Source organism: Dendroctonus ponderosae, unplaced genomic scaffold (genome assembly GCF_020466585.1).
Source record: "Dendroctonus ponderosae isolate FM_Combo_2020 unplaced genomic scaffold, Dpon_F_20191213v2 Dpon_F_20191213_8, whole genome shotgun sequence".
NCBI classification, from domain to species: Eukaryota; Metazoa; Arthropoda; class Insecta; order Coleoptera; family Curculionidae; genus Dendroctonus; species Dendroctonus ponderosae.
The window spans coordinates 3,603,972-3,622,077 of NW_026019016.1; the positions used below are offsets into that span (position 1 = coordinate 3,603,972).

The window sequence follows — 18,106 nt, forward strand, 5'->3', positions numbered from 1 at the left end:
CCCAATTTCGACAACTACCATTATTAATTTAACGTAAATGAATTTGAAGTTTGAAATATTTAAAGATTAACGTGGCGTGCAGGCCTGGCTGGACTAATGGCAAAAATAAATATTACCTTTTCGTAGCGTTCATCCATGAAATATGCCATAAAATTCAGGAAAGGAAAATGGTAACAGGTAAATTGTAATTACCAAACATCAGTCAATGTAACTTTGGCCGTTGGCCGGGAGTCATATAACAAATTTGAAACGCACAGCGGATCTGGACTTCGCCTCAAGTACCGTAAGTTTTTGCCGCAAAATAAATGGCGAATTTCAGGAAAATAATTACTTACAGAAGGAACGTTTACCAAAATAAATCTGTTTGTTGCATGAGGTGATATTTCAAACCGAGCTGCACCGGATGTAATACTGTGTGTGTGCTGTGTTTGTGTGGTTGAAAACAAATCTGTAGATAATTTTCGGAAAACCCCCATTTTCCATAAAATCTTTCCCTAGTTCGGAAAACAGGGGGACGTTCAAAAGCCCTTCAATATGATAAAAAGCCGTTAAATCCTTTGGGAAAACGGCGGCCCGAGCAAACAAAGTTTGCCGCACATTTTTACTATTAGTATACCCTAATTCGCTCTTCGTTTAGCCGTTTTGTAAAGCTGCTCTAAGTTTCTTAATTAACTCGAAGAGGAGTTTCCGATCGGGACACGAATCTCTAATACTGGCCCGACTGTTTCTTCGGGCTAATGCCAGTTTAATCGATAGTTTTTTATAGATAAACCTGAACGAAAAGGGACAACTCAAGCGGGGATAAGTATCAAATAATTGGATTTTCCATGTACAGATCTGCTAAAAGAATTTTTCCGTTTTGCCGAATATACGACTAAAGCAAGACAGCGCTTTTAATGCGTTCACTGGAAAGAGAAGGAACACTCGCTAAGCAGTAAGGGGGGAGTAGGTTTGTTCTCTTTTTAATACACACATTGCTTGAGCTTCCTTTTCCGACTCAAACTGAATTTTAGATTGCGATCTAACTGGTTATTTTACCAATTTATTAAACTCTACCAAACATCTTAACTCGCCGTTATCATCACTGACAAGTTGAATATTTAATTATTTATGTGCTGTTTGCGTAAAATGTTCGTGAAGCATTACGTTGCGCTTAACTTTCTTATCTGCGCCCCTGAGCCCCTCTGGACCCATAAAATCCCTCGAATTTATGATAGGCCGTGGGCTGCGTACCTCTAAATTAAGTTAATAAAAGGTGTCTTTTACTTCTTGATGTTAGAGCACGCTTCAGAAGTGGACACCGTTATTTATTTGATTACGCGACTAATTTTTAGGCTCGAAGCTTTTGAGCTTAAACGGTGAACAGCTGCTTAGAGCAGGAAAACATGAGTTGTGAATAATCTCCTTAATTTGTTTTTAGTACCTTGAAACCATAGATTGTAATCCTGAAGAGGTTTTAATAGACGACAATGGAAATCAGGAAAATAAACTTTAAAGTTATTAAAACAGATCTGCAGTGTAAATTTTAACTAGATACAACCGATATACTCAGAGCAGTAGGATTCAGTACCAGTAATTTATGAAAATCAGCTGGTAATTGCAACGAAATGTTGCCCTTGTTTGATAATGCTTTATTCAACATGCTCTATGATATATACAGCCCCAGATCCGACATGAATATTTAAATTAGTCCATTTTCTTACACCAGTAAGACGGAACGAATCTACATATGCCGGTCTTTCATCTGCGAATATCCCGAAAATGGGATATTTCCGCATCTTAGACTAGACACAAACAGACAAATAATGTTCAATACGTGGAAAATAACAAGGCTCCACTTTGATGTTGCCTGGATTATTATAAGGATGTCTTCTTCAGGAAAAGCCCCAGACCTGGCAAGCTGCTAATGGCTCACCGAAAGCGCATTATAATGTATTTGCTGAAAAGTTCGCAGTCAAAGCTTTTCTAGATTTTCCGAAAACTTCTCTATCATATTTTCCCAAAATATAATTAAACTAGCTGCACCTTTTGCACGTTATTTCCCTCGAAACTTAATTTCGCAACGAAAACTTTCTGACACAGTGACTGGCTGTTCGAGACAAAGCAACGGCACTATAACATTAAAATTTAAAGTTAAGTTATCAAAGAAATGGAGTGAGGATTCGACTTTTCCCAGCACAGCCAGCAGATTACCGGCGTGTAGCCTGGAAAAGTCAAGATACGACTATTAAAATAAGTTCTGTCTAGCCTTATCAAGGATGAGACTTGTCGGATGCTCGTTGTTTTCGAGTTTGCTCGCAATGTGAACGACCATTGGATTTAGCTCTGAACGAAAAATTGCTTTGCATTTTTCGCCTTGCCAAATTCACCATTTCATGTTCTTGTAAGCATTTTATTAAAATTTACACATGTTTTGGTCAAAATGCATCATTCAACTAATTGGTTTTTTATTTGCAGGTAAGAAATTGCATCACATCAGTAGCATCTGTTCAAGTGCAGGTAATGTGAAGGCGAGGTAGATCTAGTTTGCGGTAAAAACTCCCCTTGAATGTCCCATTGCGGAAAACATCGAAAATTGGGCTTCCAGTAGCTCTTGTCTCAATAAAGTAGAATCAAACTTAAAAGAAAAAATTTGTTTATTTGCAAATCATGCAAATCATTAATGAATGAAGATGGTGAAGTTCATGGCGCAAAAACATGATTTCACTATTCTATTAGAGGTGTCAACTGAACTGAAACTGTTTCCAAGCTAAGTAGTTAAATAATTAGTATCAATAATGAAAAAGTATATTAACATAAATATTCGACTAAATAAAACGTATAAATGTGCTGTGCTTGCAAAAGAAGCAAATTATCTTCTAAGCGAGGCTCGAGTGAAACTTGGCGTTGAAAATTGAGCCAACACTGTCTGGCAAATTGTTCAACATTGACGAGGACAAACACCATGGCTTGAACCTCATTAGTTCCCACCTAATTTCCATACTAACGTTAATTTCTGCCTGAAAACTCTATGGCAGACGCTGTAACGAGTCCCAAAACAAAGCGAGCGATACTATTTCATAATTTAAAGTTTTGCCTGAGTCCTAAGAGACGGAAAATATATACAGTCGTAAATTTCCCGACATAATGAAAACTGCATTTCACGACAAATTTGGACAAAGTTATTTGCTTATTATGTCTACTGGCTGGTAGTTCCAGAAAGCAACTTTAAGAATCCTATTAAGGAAAAGTTTAGTCTTAGTTAAAAGTTAAATGGGCGTTATTAACAGCGCGTTTTCAGCATCTAATGGAATTGTGAAGCCTTTGACTCCTTTTATTGTCTAAGGTTGATCACGATGAAATTAAGGAAAATAAAGAAAACATCAGCCGAATTTATTTACATTTGCTTTGGAAATGTTAATCTGCAAACGAGCAAAGGGAAACGCATCCCTCTGAATGTACTTACAGATAAAAAAGTATATATTCTCACAGAACAATCTCTTCAACATATATGTCTGGGTGTTAAGTAGATGTTGACAGTTTCAAAATTGCAAAATATCATATTTTTCATGTCGAATTCTAAAATCTCCTCATTCCTGAACCCAAAAATTCATAGAAAATCAATGCATTTCCAGCCGGCTTTATAAAATATTGAAATTCAAATGAAGCAATTAATTTTCTATTTAAAGAAAAACCCTCTAAGTAAACGCGCTCAAACTGAAATAACAAATTCAAAACCCCCCATCAAGTTCTCTATCTGAAGCGTTAAATCAAAAAGTGTTTAATTTTATAATTTCAAATGAAAAAATTGCCGATCGAAAAATTGGCGTTTGTACAATAACATTTCCACATATGAACAAATATTACAACAAAGGCCTGAAAATATGTGCCGCAAACAGATGTAGTTCAGGATTAAAATCGGTTTTATTCTATTTGGTTCAAACATACCGTATATTGTTATCAATATGGATTTGCAAACTGTATAAAATGCAACAAAATTATTTGTTCAAGTGCTTAAACATGCCCGGTTTATATGAAGGTCATCATTTATTTGCTGGTGTTATTCGTGATGGAAAATATGGAAAATTCTCAAATTATCTTTGGAGAAGTTAAGTTAACATTAAGCGTCGTATAAATCAGGGAACCAGCACTTTGAGCGCTATCGATTTGCATTGTTTTTACCACAATTGTTCGCTAGAAAAAAATGTATCAAATCTCATATTGAAGGGACGACTCATGCGTTATATTTTAATTGAAGCCCGAATTTTCCCGATTATTCGGCCAGATAAATTCCAATGGTTCAACGTTTTAGACAGTTGAATCTGGAATAAAATTGTTAAAGTCAGGCAAGGGAGAGTTTCAATTTAGGTGACTGACGAGTTTGAGGGAAAAAAGATCAATTCCGTTGATTGAACAGATTTGCCTAATTGAAACAATGTAAGAAGATACGTTGAACGCCCCCCATTCCAGACCAACTTATAAATAGTAACTCTCAGATTCAAACGAACCCGGTCTAAAATTACACCGTCTGTTTTGTTCGTATCCTGCAATATCAGAAGGAAATGGGGGGAGGTTCTGGAAACGTATACAAATTTCATGTTCGAAGACAACTTTTAGACATAGGCGGTTTAACGAAATCCCCGACTTCCTGTCGACTGTCGAGGGTCGAATCCCTTTTAGTTTTCCATCAGTTTAGGCGTATATTGGAAGATTGATTATTCATTATCAACTTCAACTTTGAGGCCAATTTAGAACATTGCGAGATTGAAAAAGTGTATATACATATATGTTGGAACAACCCGGCAAAGGGGAGAGATTTAGCAGGGACGTTATGGACACTGGTGAGTTTTCGGGCTTCCAGGTTGCCGCGGAAAAGAATTTCTTCCTGAAATTTGCAAGGTCGGGTGGCTTCTTGCATCTTCAGCAGTGTTCCGCTTTGCGAAATGCCAGGAATATTTTTTTTCCACCGCTACCTAAAAGCCCTAAAAACTCACCAGTTTCAAACAATGGCCGCAAAAGCCGAACTTTTTTTGGAGTTTCGCGAAATTTACATGCAATCAGCACAAACTGTCTGGGTAATTTGATAGATAGTTTTCCTTAGGGAACATCCTAAATTGTCGGTGAAAGATACTTAAGAAACTTCCGATGCTTTTCAACGTTCAAAATGCACAGTAGCGATCACTAATTTAAATTCAGATTGCTCTGCATGTCAGAACGAATTTAAGGCGGATATTTCTAATACCCCGATTCTATTTGAAGCGGTTTTTCAGACATTCGCCCTGATCTGTTTCTAGAAGCGACAAGCTGGCTTATAAAGGGAATGAATAATAAAAGTAACACGCCGTTTATGGGGCGGCTTTCCACTATTTTATGTGTTTCCTGTATAAAAATGTCAACCAGCATTTTCTGTTTAGAAGTCGTCGGAACCCCTACTGTTTTCCCAACTGGCTTGTATAAATATCCAGAAACTTGAGACACATACAGGAATTTTTAATGATGATTTTATGATTCCTAGTTGTCAACTTCCCCTTATATATTTATTTATTTCTTATACAGAGGGGCATCAGAGTGATATGATTAGTCCAGGGAAAACAGAGCTGAAGAAAATAAAACAACGTTGTAAAAAAATTGGAAAATATGCTTTCGTTATTGGCTAGAGGGAATGTTTTGCGGGTTTCTGAGCAAAATCGGGTAAATAATGAAACCAAGCCGGGAATTAAGCAAACTAGGCGAGACTAATACTGAAAAGAAAACTTTCAAGAAAATCAACGACTAAATATTGCAAAGGCGCCGCGACGAGATGATGTGCGCCGGTGAAAAACAGAATTTTCTTTTGTGCACTTTATCTCTTTGTTTTGTTCAGAGAAAATCCGATACTCCGGTAGAGCTTATTGTCCGCATTATGTTGAGGTTTTTTTCGCTCATAAACCATCAGGTTTCATGCTAAGTGAAGATAATAATTTTTAAATAATGCTTTGCGCGATTGTTTCTCGACAAATGATGATGTAGAATGGAAAATCTCTTTTTCTTATTCATCACAATTGCAATTAGACGACCGGAAAACACGCAAAAAGTCCAGACAAACAAACGTTTTAATTTAGCTTTTTGCTTAAAACTTATTGCGAGAAATATATTTTTGCAGTTAATTATGTGTATTGCAACTGACTAAATAAATACATCTCAAATTAACATTTGATTAAATTCATATTGTAAAACTTATATTAATAGTTAGTTCTTGAAGGGATGATGAAGACTATGGCTTCGTGATTAAAGTTTCAGTTGAAAATGTTAGCTAAATTCCATCTCGTCTTATTTTTTTTTGGTACCCATAAGAGAGGGAACGTGCTCTCTTATGCACCGTTCAGGGCTGGTATTCTGTTGTTTCTGTCCTCTCGTGCTCTCATTTCTACTACTTCTTCATTCGCCCTGTAAATTCAATGATTTCCAGAAAGATTTTTGTGCTAAGGTGAGGTAATATCCATATAGCAATCAATTATTCTTTCAGTTTTTTTCCAGTCACTGTTTCCAGTGCTTTTTTCGGACAACCCGCGTCACCGTCGGCATGTCAGGTCGGCTTTTTTACTGTCCAGTTTAATGGAAAGTTTCCAAAATGGAGTGAATTAAAGATGGGGGGCGATCTAAAGCCGTTTCCACTTTGAATTTCAAACAGCGAATATCGATTGGCGCCCCGAAAGCTCGGACCGAACTCTTTTTGGCCGTTCCTGTTTTCAATTTGTATTTTTTGCCTCACTGCGGCCCGTTATGATATCGTGAATATTTCAGTCGGCAATAGGGAAGTTGTATATCATTGGCTGATGGAAAATTTTCGAAATTATTATTTTTTCTGTTCGGCAGAAGTCGCAACATAAACAAGAACGAGCCCAGGACGAGTAGCGAAAGAGCAATTTAATCCATGTGTAATCCGGGTTTTTTCACTATGTTACTGCTATTAGTAGATTGGGGATAAATATAAATTTATTTAGGCATGCCGAACGTAAAACATGATTTTCGATGAAATATGAATTAATAATTCCAAAGCAAACAATGGCATTAATTCCCACACAATAAAACTTGTTTGTTAAAGTGTAGATATTTTTTTCGTGCTGGTCTACGTGCTTTTTTAATGATCAAGCAGTTATTGGTTGTGGGAATTCAATATGGATAATGAACAGGTGAAAATATTTTATTTAACCCATAAGGGCTTTAAAAGGTGCGCCTTCAAACACAAATGAGGAACTTTCTTTTCGAAGTGCGCGCAACCCGACCGTTTGACCAAAAAAGGTGTCGAAAGTAAAAGATTATAGCATCCATACTTTCAAAGTTATGCGATAGTGTGCTTAGAGCATTAAGCAGAAAACATTCGTTTCCAGTAAAGCCCAGAATTCGTATTATTATTATGTACATTCGAAATTACACCCCCCAACTAAACAGTCGGAGAAATAATATTTGTCCTTTGTGTGGATCATACACATTATATTGACCTAGTTGCGCTAATGTTTACATTAGTTCATTTTGAACCCGCGCCTGATTGAATCCCATTATTTCACTCGAATTCAGTAAATTGAACCGCATTCATTATTCATTAAATTCTCACTCAAAACTGGTCGCAGAGAGACACATAAAGATCAGATTGACCTCCCGACACAACAATGATACAAATCGGGCTTTATTCCATCCATGTGGCGTGACGTGGTCGCTTAATCAAACGGAAAAAAGACAGCATAGTCGAAATATATACGAGCAAAAAAATTGCCTTACTTAGGGGTGTTAATTCACCGCCACTGCCTCCATGTTATGCTGCCATTGTCACCGTAAAAGCTGGAAATATATCGCGGCCCAACTTATTTACAGGCAGATTTATTAAGATGCCGTTTGTTTTACTGCCCCTACCGGCTGTCAACGCCAGGGGCCATTTAGGTGAGCATAAAAAACTCAAATTTATTATGTCCGTGTCATTAGCGATTGAAAATATCATAATAACTCTGTCGCAGTAAATGGAGATTGACGAGTGGAAAGTGGAAGCCTTAAACACGACTGGTTGCTCCACAGCAGCAACTTTGTATCTTTATACCCCTGGTATATCGAATGTAGTCGCCCAGTAGAAATGGTTCAAGTAAACAAGCTCATGAAGTTTTCCAATTCGAATTCCTTTTCGAATGACCAATTAATTTCTTTGTTGTGCGGAACGTTATTAACCAGATATTTTGTTTTCTCTTCATCTTCACATTATGGTCCTTTAAGGTCACATTAAGTCCTGCGTCCCCGACTGATAAAATTGGGAGGTGAAGAGAGATCAAAAAAATCTAGTCCATACAGAACTATAGAAAAATTTATTACCACAAATATACTGGAAAACGTAATGAATGAATTAAGGATTACGAGTCGAATTTCGTAATGAAACAACAGATAAGGCAAAACCTAAAAATATTGCGGTTGCATTCGCAATAACAATTTACTGAACACTGTTCAAACAATATATTTGGACTTTCTGTGCATATAAAAATATAGTTGACAAAGAATAGCAGGTCGAAATCATATATTTAATACTGTTTTAAATTAATATTAAATGATTTGTGCAAGAAAATCCCGATTAGTTGGTTATTTTATACCCACTCACCATCTTGTTATTTAAACACTCGAATTACTTACAGGCTTTGCTGCGTCAATGTTGTCCTCAATTGTTGCGAATTTTTATTTTCTTCTATAACTTGCCTTATTATATAGAGTGGTCAGCCATTAATTAGCACGTTTCAGCTACTACTTATGAAGCGTTTGCATTTTTGAGTTGAACAGCTATAATTTGCATGTAAAGCCCACGATTCCAGTATAAACAGCTACAGTTATCAGATTTCGTGAAGGCTTGAAGCTGCCTGACAGTCTGATTACTCTATAATTGGGTTATTGAAAATGTGGCTTAAGCATTTAAACTCGTTGGCAGATTACAATTATTCCAAATGCGACATTTGCGATCGATGGATTGAAACGTTCGGTGTGTTTTCTAATACAATTTGATCATTGATGCGCTTGATAAGCTTGCCTGAAATTTTGATCACGGTTTTACTTTGTCACACAGTTTTAGGCGTCTAATATTCAACTGCCAATTCCGGTTCCATGTGGATTTCACATTCGCTTATTCCATTTAAACATATTAAACATTTGGAGTATTAACCATCTGCATAGAATGCACAAAAAATAAGCCTGAAAGGCAATACAATATAACTGCAGATCTGAAGAAGCAAATGTTTATGAAATTGAGCTGTTTTCAATTAGGAGCCGTGAGCACATGAAAATGGGCAAATTTTAAAATATCTGAAAGAACAAAACTGGAGTTGATGGCATCGAAAAAATAATCACGGAAACATTACTGCTTAGTTCTGAAGAAATCGTCGACTTATAACTAGAGACAAAAATAATCCGACAAAGACTTCTGAGTCGAGAAACTAACTTTTATGTTCGATGCTCAATGGTAGGCATGTCTCAGTCGTACTCAAGTACAGTTCAAAAACTTAAGTTTATATGCACCTTTCCTCAGTTGTGTGGTTTGGAAGAATATTTTCATCTAGAATAATGGATTTTAAGATCACAGGCTTTAGGCAGAAACATTTAACTGAAAAAGTGCCCTTTCAAGCAAACAATCTACATCCTTACATTGCACATTTTATTGAAGAAACGTGTGTAAAGAGCAATAAGTTAAAACATACTCGCTCTTAACGGGTCTCGTTTTTTGTTTAAGCTGAATAGTTTTGCAATAAAACCCGGCTGTCATGTGTATAAACATTGTATGGCACCACTAAAGAATATATTGTGAAACTCATTTTTGAATAATGGACGGTTTTATGAGCGCGGTCTATTATATGTTGGTGTTACTAAATGAATTCGCGTTAAAAGCCTCTTTTCAATGGAGCGTTTTATTTTATGAATTCGGCTGTGTTTCGAGGGGTTGTACGAAGGAAATCACACCGAAACTCTTCGGAAATATCAACGTGTATTTTACGTTGTGCCTCTGCTGATTGTATTCAGCGCGTAATTAATAATGGGTGTATAAAAGTGCTATTTTGGATCAAATAATACAGCAAACATTGAAACGGCTGATCGGCATTTCAATATCCGTTGTCTGGTTCGCTGTATCAAGTTTGAACACCGAAACTTTGTTATTAATTTCGGTAACCAGATTATCTTTCTCATACACAACAAATATATGACGGGTGACAGGCTTTATTCGGGGTATAATTCGGGTCCAAACGCGTTTTTAATGAGTTTTCTGTTAGGTCAGAATAAGAGGATTAGAGGATTTGGTTTTTACCAATAAATAATCCTCTCTTTCATGGATAATTTTACGTTAGAATTGCCCACACAGTCCTTTATACTGTTTTTCGATTGTTTTCAGGTAGTTTTACATTGTAAAATGTTGCGATAAAAACGTGAACAAACAGTGCTTAACAACAGCAGATTTCTATTTCGCTCGCATAAAGACGTCAACAAGTATAATTATTTTTCGCAATTTAAAATCTACATTAAATTTGCTCTTGTTTTTTGAACGTTTCAAAGCAAAAAACAAGCCGCTTGCAATACAACATGATATTGTGCAGCGGTATGGGCAATTCAACTATTGCCTGGACCCACTAAAGCATTAAATTACTTTAGTCTCTCGATATCAAGATCATTTCGACTAAATAAAATGTAAAATTATCCGCAATATGAAATATGAAACAGCCCATTTATTCGTTGAAACGTTGGCGGCTCTTTAATTAGCTTCAAAGCAGAATTCTGGTGGGAATTTAATAAAAGATTAGCCGGTCCACAATCCCAAAAAACCACTAATACCAAATCCAAATCATGCATATTAACCGTTTTCAGAGGCTTTATTTTAATATTCTCTTTGTTTTGCTCCTTTAAACGTCGCGCATAGGCCTCGTTGCGTCGTTAAGGCGAATTACCACTTGAAAGGAAAATTAAAGTTAATAATAATCTAGTTTCCTAAATCTAGTGATAGTGTATGCTTTAGTTGTGAATGTGATCGTTTAAGAACTTGTTTATTAAGAAGTTATTAATTATTAAGTTTATTCTGTCTCCTTTACTTCGCTGTTTATTTGGGACAAAAGCCAATCATCTCATCAATCATCAATCAACATCACTGGTTTATGAACAGTTGTTTTCAAAAGTACCAAACAAAACTAAATTCACGTTGGACTTTTCAGACCCAAAAGTCTAACATTTTTGCGTTAGTCAAGTGGTATTTGAGCAGTCGCAATCTTTCGCCGCCAATATCATTTATTATTATGAGCTCAAGCACTCGACTGATGAGCTATTTGAGGCCAAAGCAGAATTGGATTGAGCGCAAAAAACCCGGTCTGCAAAATTTGTAAGTCTCTATAAGTAATTTTGGTTGTAGCCATGAGCTTTCAAGAGCTGTTTCATTATGTTTGTTCAGTCTGCTTTACGTGGCTGTTTAATGGAGACGCCCACTTTAAGGCAATACCTACGTTCAGTTTTCCGTTCCTGCAAAGCGAATGTCGTATAATTTTAAACAGTGCTTTTATCGACAGCCGTTAAGAATTCTATTTTGAAACAAATCTCAAATTGCCTCAATGTATTTTATCGCAATGAAACGAGAAATGTGACGAGTTACTTGAAAAACACCTTGGACTCTTCACATCCGACATGAGCCAGTATTTTGCACATTTTTGCACACTTTTACACCAATAATGGGATATTCTTAGGTCTAAATCTATGCATTGAAGGCCAAAAATACATTTTGTTTTTAGTTAGTTTAGTTAGGCTACTTCATAGAGACTCTCATTTTAAGGCGACAATATCTGCATTCTGTTATCCGTCCTCTCACCGAAATCCACTTCCAAAGCAAAAGTATTTGTCGTATTAATTTCATAAAGTGTTTTTTACAGCCGTCAAGGTTTTTATTATTTTGCCAATCGACTTCCTTCCGTGTGCTTTAAGGTACAACAGATAAAAGTGATATATTACATGAATATGGAAAAGCTTGAGGGAACAATTTACCTGTTGAATACAAGGCTCGGTTATAGAAGTTTGCTTTAATTTTTTGTCACATAAATGGCCACTGGGACATGTGTCGGATAAGTTTCCTTTTTGCGTTTATGCTGCAGCCAAAAATTGAGTTGGAAAGTCAGCAAAAACGATGAAAAGCTAATAAGCCGACTGGCTGTTAATTGCTTTCTGTTGGCTTAGCTTTTTAACGCGGCTTTCTGGCCAATGAACTTTTTGTTTGCTCCTTTCAGTCGCTTGCAAACTTTTGTTTTGGAATTTGCCAGATAAAACGGCATTTTAAAAAGTTTCGCAATACATTCGGGCAGGGTAATTCTTCAAAGGCAGTTAACAATTTCAAGTTCTTTGGAATATGGAAAGCTTCATGTATCGATTTAATGGCAAAACAAGAAATTTGTAGTGCTAATTTCGGCAGGTGAAAATGTTTGAACTTTAAATATTTCACGTAGGTAGTGTGCTTGGAATTGATAAGAGTAATTTGCATTACGAAGAACACAACTTACTATAGAGACTATTTAAATAGCGCCCTTTGCCAATAAATAGGAAAGTCTAAATAAAGCACAAAGTACAAAGGCACTCTGGAACCGACTAGCTTCGCCGGCTCCTTTGTCGATTAAGGGCACAATGCCATTCAAATTATCCCTGATTTCGAAATAGAAAAAGAACACTCATTAACAGAACAAAGGCCGCGTAGTTTAATCCAGAGATTACCGAAGAAAAATACCACCTTTGCTATTCTCATTTAAAATTCAAATCGATCTCCCTTTTTTTGCGCTGCCAACTTTTCATTTTCTCGTTGAAACAGCCATATACATAAAAGTCAATCATCTATGCAAATGTGTGTCTGTTTTCCTAATCGGGCCAAATAATGGTTTTTAATTGGGCCCGGGCTTCATTAGGAAAAAAATACCAAAACGGCTCATGAATAAACACTGTTCGATAATTGCTTGAACAGTTTTTTTCGAGGGCGTTTGAACATTGATCATCCGCAGTTTATCAATAACGACTTTGGAATAGTTAATTGATGAATTATGTGAAACAGAAAATGTCCCTGAAAAGTTTTGTATAGTTGAGGCGAATTCATGTTTGCAGAACTTTTTTGCGTGTTTTTCCTCCAAAAGCTTGTCTAGTAGAAAGACAGAATTTCCTCCCGTCTTCTATTAAAGGCAGACCAAAGCTACTCAAAAAATAGTATATTAATAAATTGCTTAACAAGTTTAAACGAATACAAATCTGTGAAAAATCTATCTGAGTTTTAGTTCTTTTACAGCCTCACAGGGTTGGCTATAGAAAAAGAGACTTAACAGCGGCTACCGTTCTTAGCCTTATTATGAACTAGAAAGTGTTCCACTGTCAAAACTAGCCAACGTTTTGCAGTTATTCCGGTTCGGCTGATTTGAGTTTTTCCCAAAAAAGGACCTTATGATTTTTTCGACCAAAAATTCAGTTTTATTTCTGCGATTTTTTAGTTCAGTGGATCGCTCTTGACTCTAGAAGCTTCCCAATGGTTATATACAGGGTGTTTCAGACTATATTAGAGCAGATACAGGCAATTAAAAATCGGACATTTAAAAAACCGCTTATTCTGAGTCAATCTGGCCTATTTTTGCAGTTATTTCGGTTTAGAGGGCAATAGCAGATTTATTGTTGCGCTGATTAAATTTCTCGCTTTGGTTGGTCAGTTTTAATAAATATAAAAAGTCTGCCGCCCATTTATTCCGTCAACACTCAATTTCAGGACCAGAAAAATCATCATCTTACATGTGAGTGGCCAAAAACGAAAAAACGAACTTTGGAAAAATTTAATAGAGCGACACAAAATCCGAACCTCACTTGCGTTAATAATAACTAACTTTTTATACATTTAAGTTTTTCGTTTTTTAATTTAGGATTGGTGATCTTTTAATCTTTTACTTGTTGGCCTTAAGGTTTCCCCTATATAAAATTTGTCACATTGGCAAGGAATTTTGTAAGTTACGTTTTTTGTATGTTATGAAAATGTTCAAAACTCACGTTTCCTTTCTAATTTGTTAGATGGATTTGCGAACATTTTTCAGTAACTCAATTCGAACAACGTAAACCCTCTATTCCGTGCCCTTGGACCGGTTTCCATCAAAATTGCCAATCAATTATTGGTATTTATTACTTCCAATACTATTACTTGGTCGTATTTCCTACATATATTTCCTATTGGTATTGCATACTTCAAAGATGAGAGCGCTTCCATGCTTAAGAAATGCAGAACATGTCCGAACCGAACGGCACGTCCCACTTCGAACAGTTGCTCGGAGACGCTAGAAATAGCAAATAGGAATAATGGGAATTACCTTCGACAAATTATGTAGATGTTGCCGTACAAAGACATGTTTTCGATTGGGTTGAGCTGCATTAAAAACGATGCTTTTTTACTGCCAGTAACAGAATTGGTCTTTAACTCACTCGCTTAGTTAGAATAACAATTAGTCGGCCAGTGAAATCAGTTTAGAGGACTTTTAACATCACGCCAACACTAACAACATCGTCTAACACACTTAATCGTTCCGTTAATTGACCCGACGAAAAGTTCCCCATTGTAGATTGAAACACTACTCTATCTAGGTATGCACGTTCGGGCCAAAGCTTCAAAGAAAGGTGGGAATTAAAAACTTATTCGTTTTTTAAAGGTGGTTTTGCTGTTGTCGTTTTTCCAGTAGAAATGGATGAAGAAGAATTGTCATTTTCGGCAATCGAGACCCGAGCAAACACAAACAAAACAAGATGTATATTAAGAACGGCAGAGATGAAGACTCTAAGGTCAATAGCGGGAAAAACACTACGGGATAGAGCGAGAAGCGCAACAATAAGACAGACCTGCAAGGTGGAGGAGGTTATCAGATGGGGACAAAATCGCAGAAGATGCTGGCGGGACCATGCAGAAAGAATGGACCCAGAAAGAATGGCCAACGTGCGGCCAAATGGATATCCAGCTGGTAAAAACCCATGGAAGACCACCGAGAAGAACATGGAAGGATGTCCAACTGGACATCCATATCACAGGCGAATCAACAACATTGACCAGATGGGTCTTTTCAAAGAATAGGAAGAAGAAGAAGTTTTTTAAAGATGAGTTTTTGCTTGTGTAGTTTTTCCATTAGAACGGGATGAACAAGAATTTAGTTGGTCCATTCAACAGTGAGCACCCCTCTTGAATAATTACAGTTGAAAGGGAGAATAGAAATAAAAGCTTTGTTAAGGATAATCCGGGCAATTAGAGGCACATGTAGGCTTTTAGCGATTTGTTTATCCAAGGTTAGTTTCCGGTTGTGCACCCCACGTACATCCGACATCCGGGCGAGATGTGTCTATTTCTGACACCGAGCGACTTACGGACCTGATATGGAGGATTATGAGGATAAAGCCTCCTGCGTGCGGTGTTTCCAGAAGTCAATCGTGTGAAACTGGAAATATAAAGGCTGAGGATATGTCGCATCAAGTAGGAGGAAACTAAATTCGAATTTAATGGGGCGCGCTTTTACGCTCACCCCTCCTAGCACGAGTTATCAGCGTTAATCTTTCCATTAAATTTTACACCTCCTCGGCTTATTACTAAACAATTGAAACATTGCGATTTTCTACCGTTGAACGAGAAGTTGTCACGGCTAACGCAATCCAGTTAACAAAACGCTCCTTAATCCTCCTAATGGCATGGGCTTCGAAAGCCAAGATAAATTTCACGTCATCTTTCAAAGCAATCGGAAAACTATTCGTTTGCTCGATTGTTAACTCGACTCGAGAGTTTGACCTGGAATCGGGCGAACGTTATTTGTATTTGACTTGGAGGGCAAATAACACATATCGAGGGTGTGTATCTTGTAGCTGACGGGATATTTTGATTAATGTTACTTATTGAACATTTATTGCCCGACTATTCGAAAACGCGCCAATACTGAAGGTAGATCGAACACGCTTTTCAAATTACAATAAAAACACTAAAACGCTCGAAAACGTGGAAAGGGTCGAACGGTGGAACGCAAAATTTACGAGCGAACCAGGCAAGCGTTACTATTACAACGGCTCCGAAAATAAAAACTTGCCTTAGTCAATAATAACATTATGTTGCATAATGTGGGGTTTATTCAGTCATAAAGCATATTATAATATTTTTGCCATCCGCGAGAAAGCCCTTCCATCCTGCCTACCTACCTACATACAATGAAAAGGAAACAAACACTCGACGAATCATAATGGAAACCTAATACCTCAGATTTCCACTACAAACAATTAATGTAACAAAACGCCAGGGATAATGGAAACTAAAATTATGTGCTGTGAGAGGCACCGAGGCAAATACATTACTAAAATTACTAATTTTCTTACATAATTGATGATTCACGTATAGAGGAGACGCGAGAGATATTCGGCCTAACATTTTCTATTTGAAATGAAGAATGGAAGCAAATTGCCTTGCAACAATATAAACTTTTAATTTTCCGTTGGGTTGCAACGTTGAAAAAACGTTCAAATTTTTCTCAATAATTATATTTTTTTGAAGGTTTTGTTTTCTCGGACTGTCGACCTTTTTCTTCGACAGTTTCCACCTTCTCAATGTTGTCTTAAAAATATTTAGTTAAAACCTTCTTTTGTGCCTTTTGATGTCTCGAATGACGTGAAAAAGACTGCAATACATTTATACATGTCGATGAGTAATTTGGAAGCAAAAAAGCGTACAAAATGGCAAGAGCCCAACTCTGCAATCGCATATAAATTCTTCCTAAGTTTTCTCCATTTTGCTCCTTTAGCATTGAAATATTTCCCTTCACTCACTTCTTCAGGTTTCGCTTTATCTTTTTGTCCACTCAGATTGCCTACTTTCTCAGTATCATCTTGTGCGTCTTTAGTGCAAAGTTTATAGTTTATAGTATCAGCTCAAAATATGCGTTTTGAAAGTCTGTTGATTAGTAATTTGGAAACCAAATATAGTATAAAAATAGGTACGGCGCAACTCTTCAACCGCTCAAATGTTTCTAAATTTCTTTAATTTCTACCAATATCGTTGCAATCGTTCTCTCGCCTCACTTTTCAAGGTTTTGCGTTTTGTGGTAGTTTCTCAGTGTCATCTTGTGCGTCTTTATCGTACGGATCCAAAAATCACACAAGCACTAATTTTCAATCGCTTATCCATTTTTCTGAATTTACTGTATTTTCCATCGTTCTCATGAAAATCCTACTCTGGACTTACTTCTTAAGTTTCACTTTTTCCCATTGTCTGCTTTTGCAGTATCGACTTGCGCTTTTTACTACAAAGTTGTCTTATATCAGCTCAAAGGATGTCTTTTTTGTAAATAAAACGGCTTTCAAATATCTCAAAATTAAGTATTTTCCATCGTTGTCATTTAATTCTTCCTCTTGACTAACTTCTTAGGCTTTGCTTATTCTTCTTGTCAACTTACATTGTCTACTTTCTTAGTTTCATGTTGTGCCTTTTTACTACAAAGTTTGATTTCGAAATCAGACAGAAATTGCAATAAAACTTTAGATAGGAGCTAACTACCAGGACAAACTGTGCAGTTAAAGGAAATGAATTAAGAAAATCAACTCTTTTATCTCCATTGGCTGCGATGTTAAATCTTAAAACCCTTTCATTTCTGGCATAGCTGGAAAACTGCCAGTAAACCGTCCTTGCGGGGTGAATCTCCAGCGAAAAGCAAGCTCTTGTTAAGAATTATTTCCTATTTTCACCAAATGTTCTCGCCCTAATTGGTGATTTGTAGGGAAAGGGGCGGAAAAGAGAGCGGCATCTGAAACGTTTTGGTTGGAATTAATTCCAATGTATCTCCGGCTTCTGAAAAGTGGCATATTAGAAATAAAATAGGTATCCCGATCCAAAACCTGACGCGTGTAAGAAAACTCCTTTGAAAACCAATAAAGAACCCTAAAATGCCGAGAAAGCCGGGAAGGGTCAAACAGTTTCGAGCCGGGCGCCAACTTGGGTTATCGGTGCGAAATTTATGATTGAACCAGGCAAGCGTTACTATTATAACGACCCGGGAAACAAAGAAATATCGGGGATATAAAATTTTCCATTGCACGGTCCCCAGCAAGAACTCGATAGATAATAAAAATAAAT

At 36.8% G+C, this 18,106-nt stretch overlaps 1 protein-coding gene across 2 annotated transcripts in view; it reads left to right on the forward strand.

Annotated features, from left to right (window-relative positions):
- LOC109546465 (irregular chiasm C-roughest protein) overlaps positions 1 to 18,106 on the forward strand; it is a 101,429-nt gene that overhangs the window by 32,032 nt on the left and 51,291 nt on the right. Inside the window, exon 3 of one of the 2 annotated variants that reach the window (XM_019917439.2) lies at positions 2,458 to 2,499. The exons of the other annotated variant lie outside the window; for it this stretch is intronic. The gene's annotated coding sequence lies outside the window, so the exon portion shown is untranslated. The remainder of the gene's footprint in view (positions 1 to 2,457; positions 2,500 to 18,106) is intronic. 2 annotated transcript variants of the gene reach the window in all.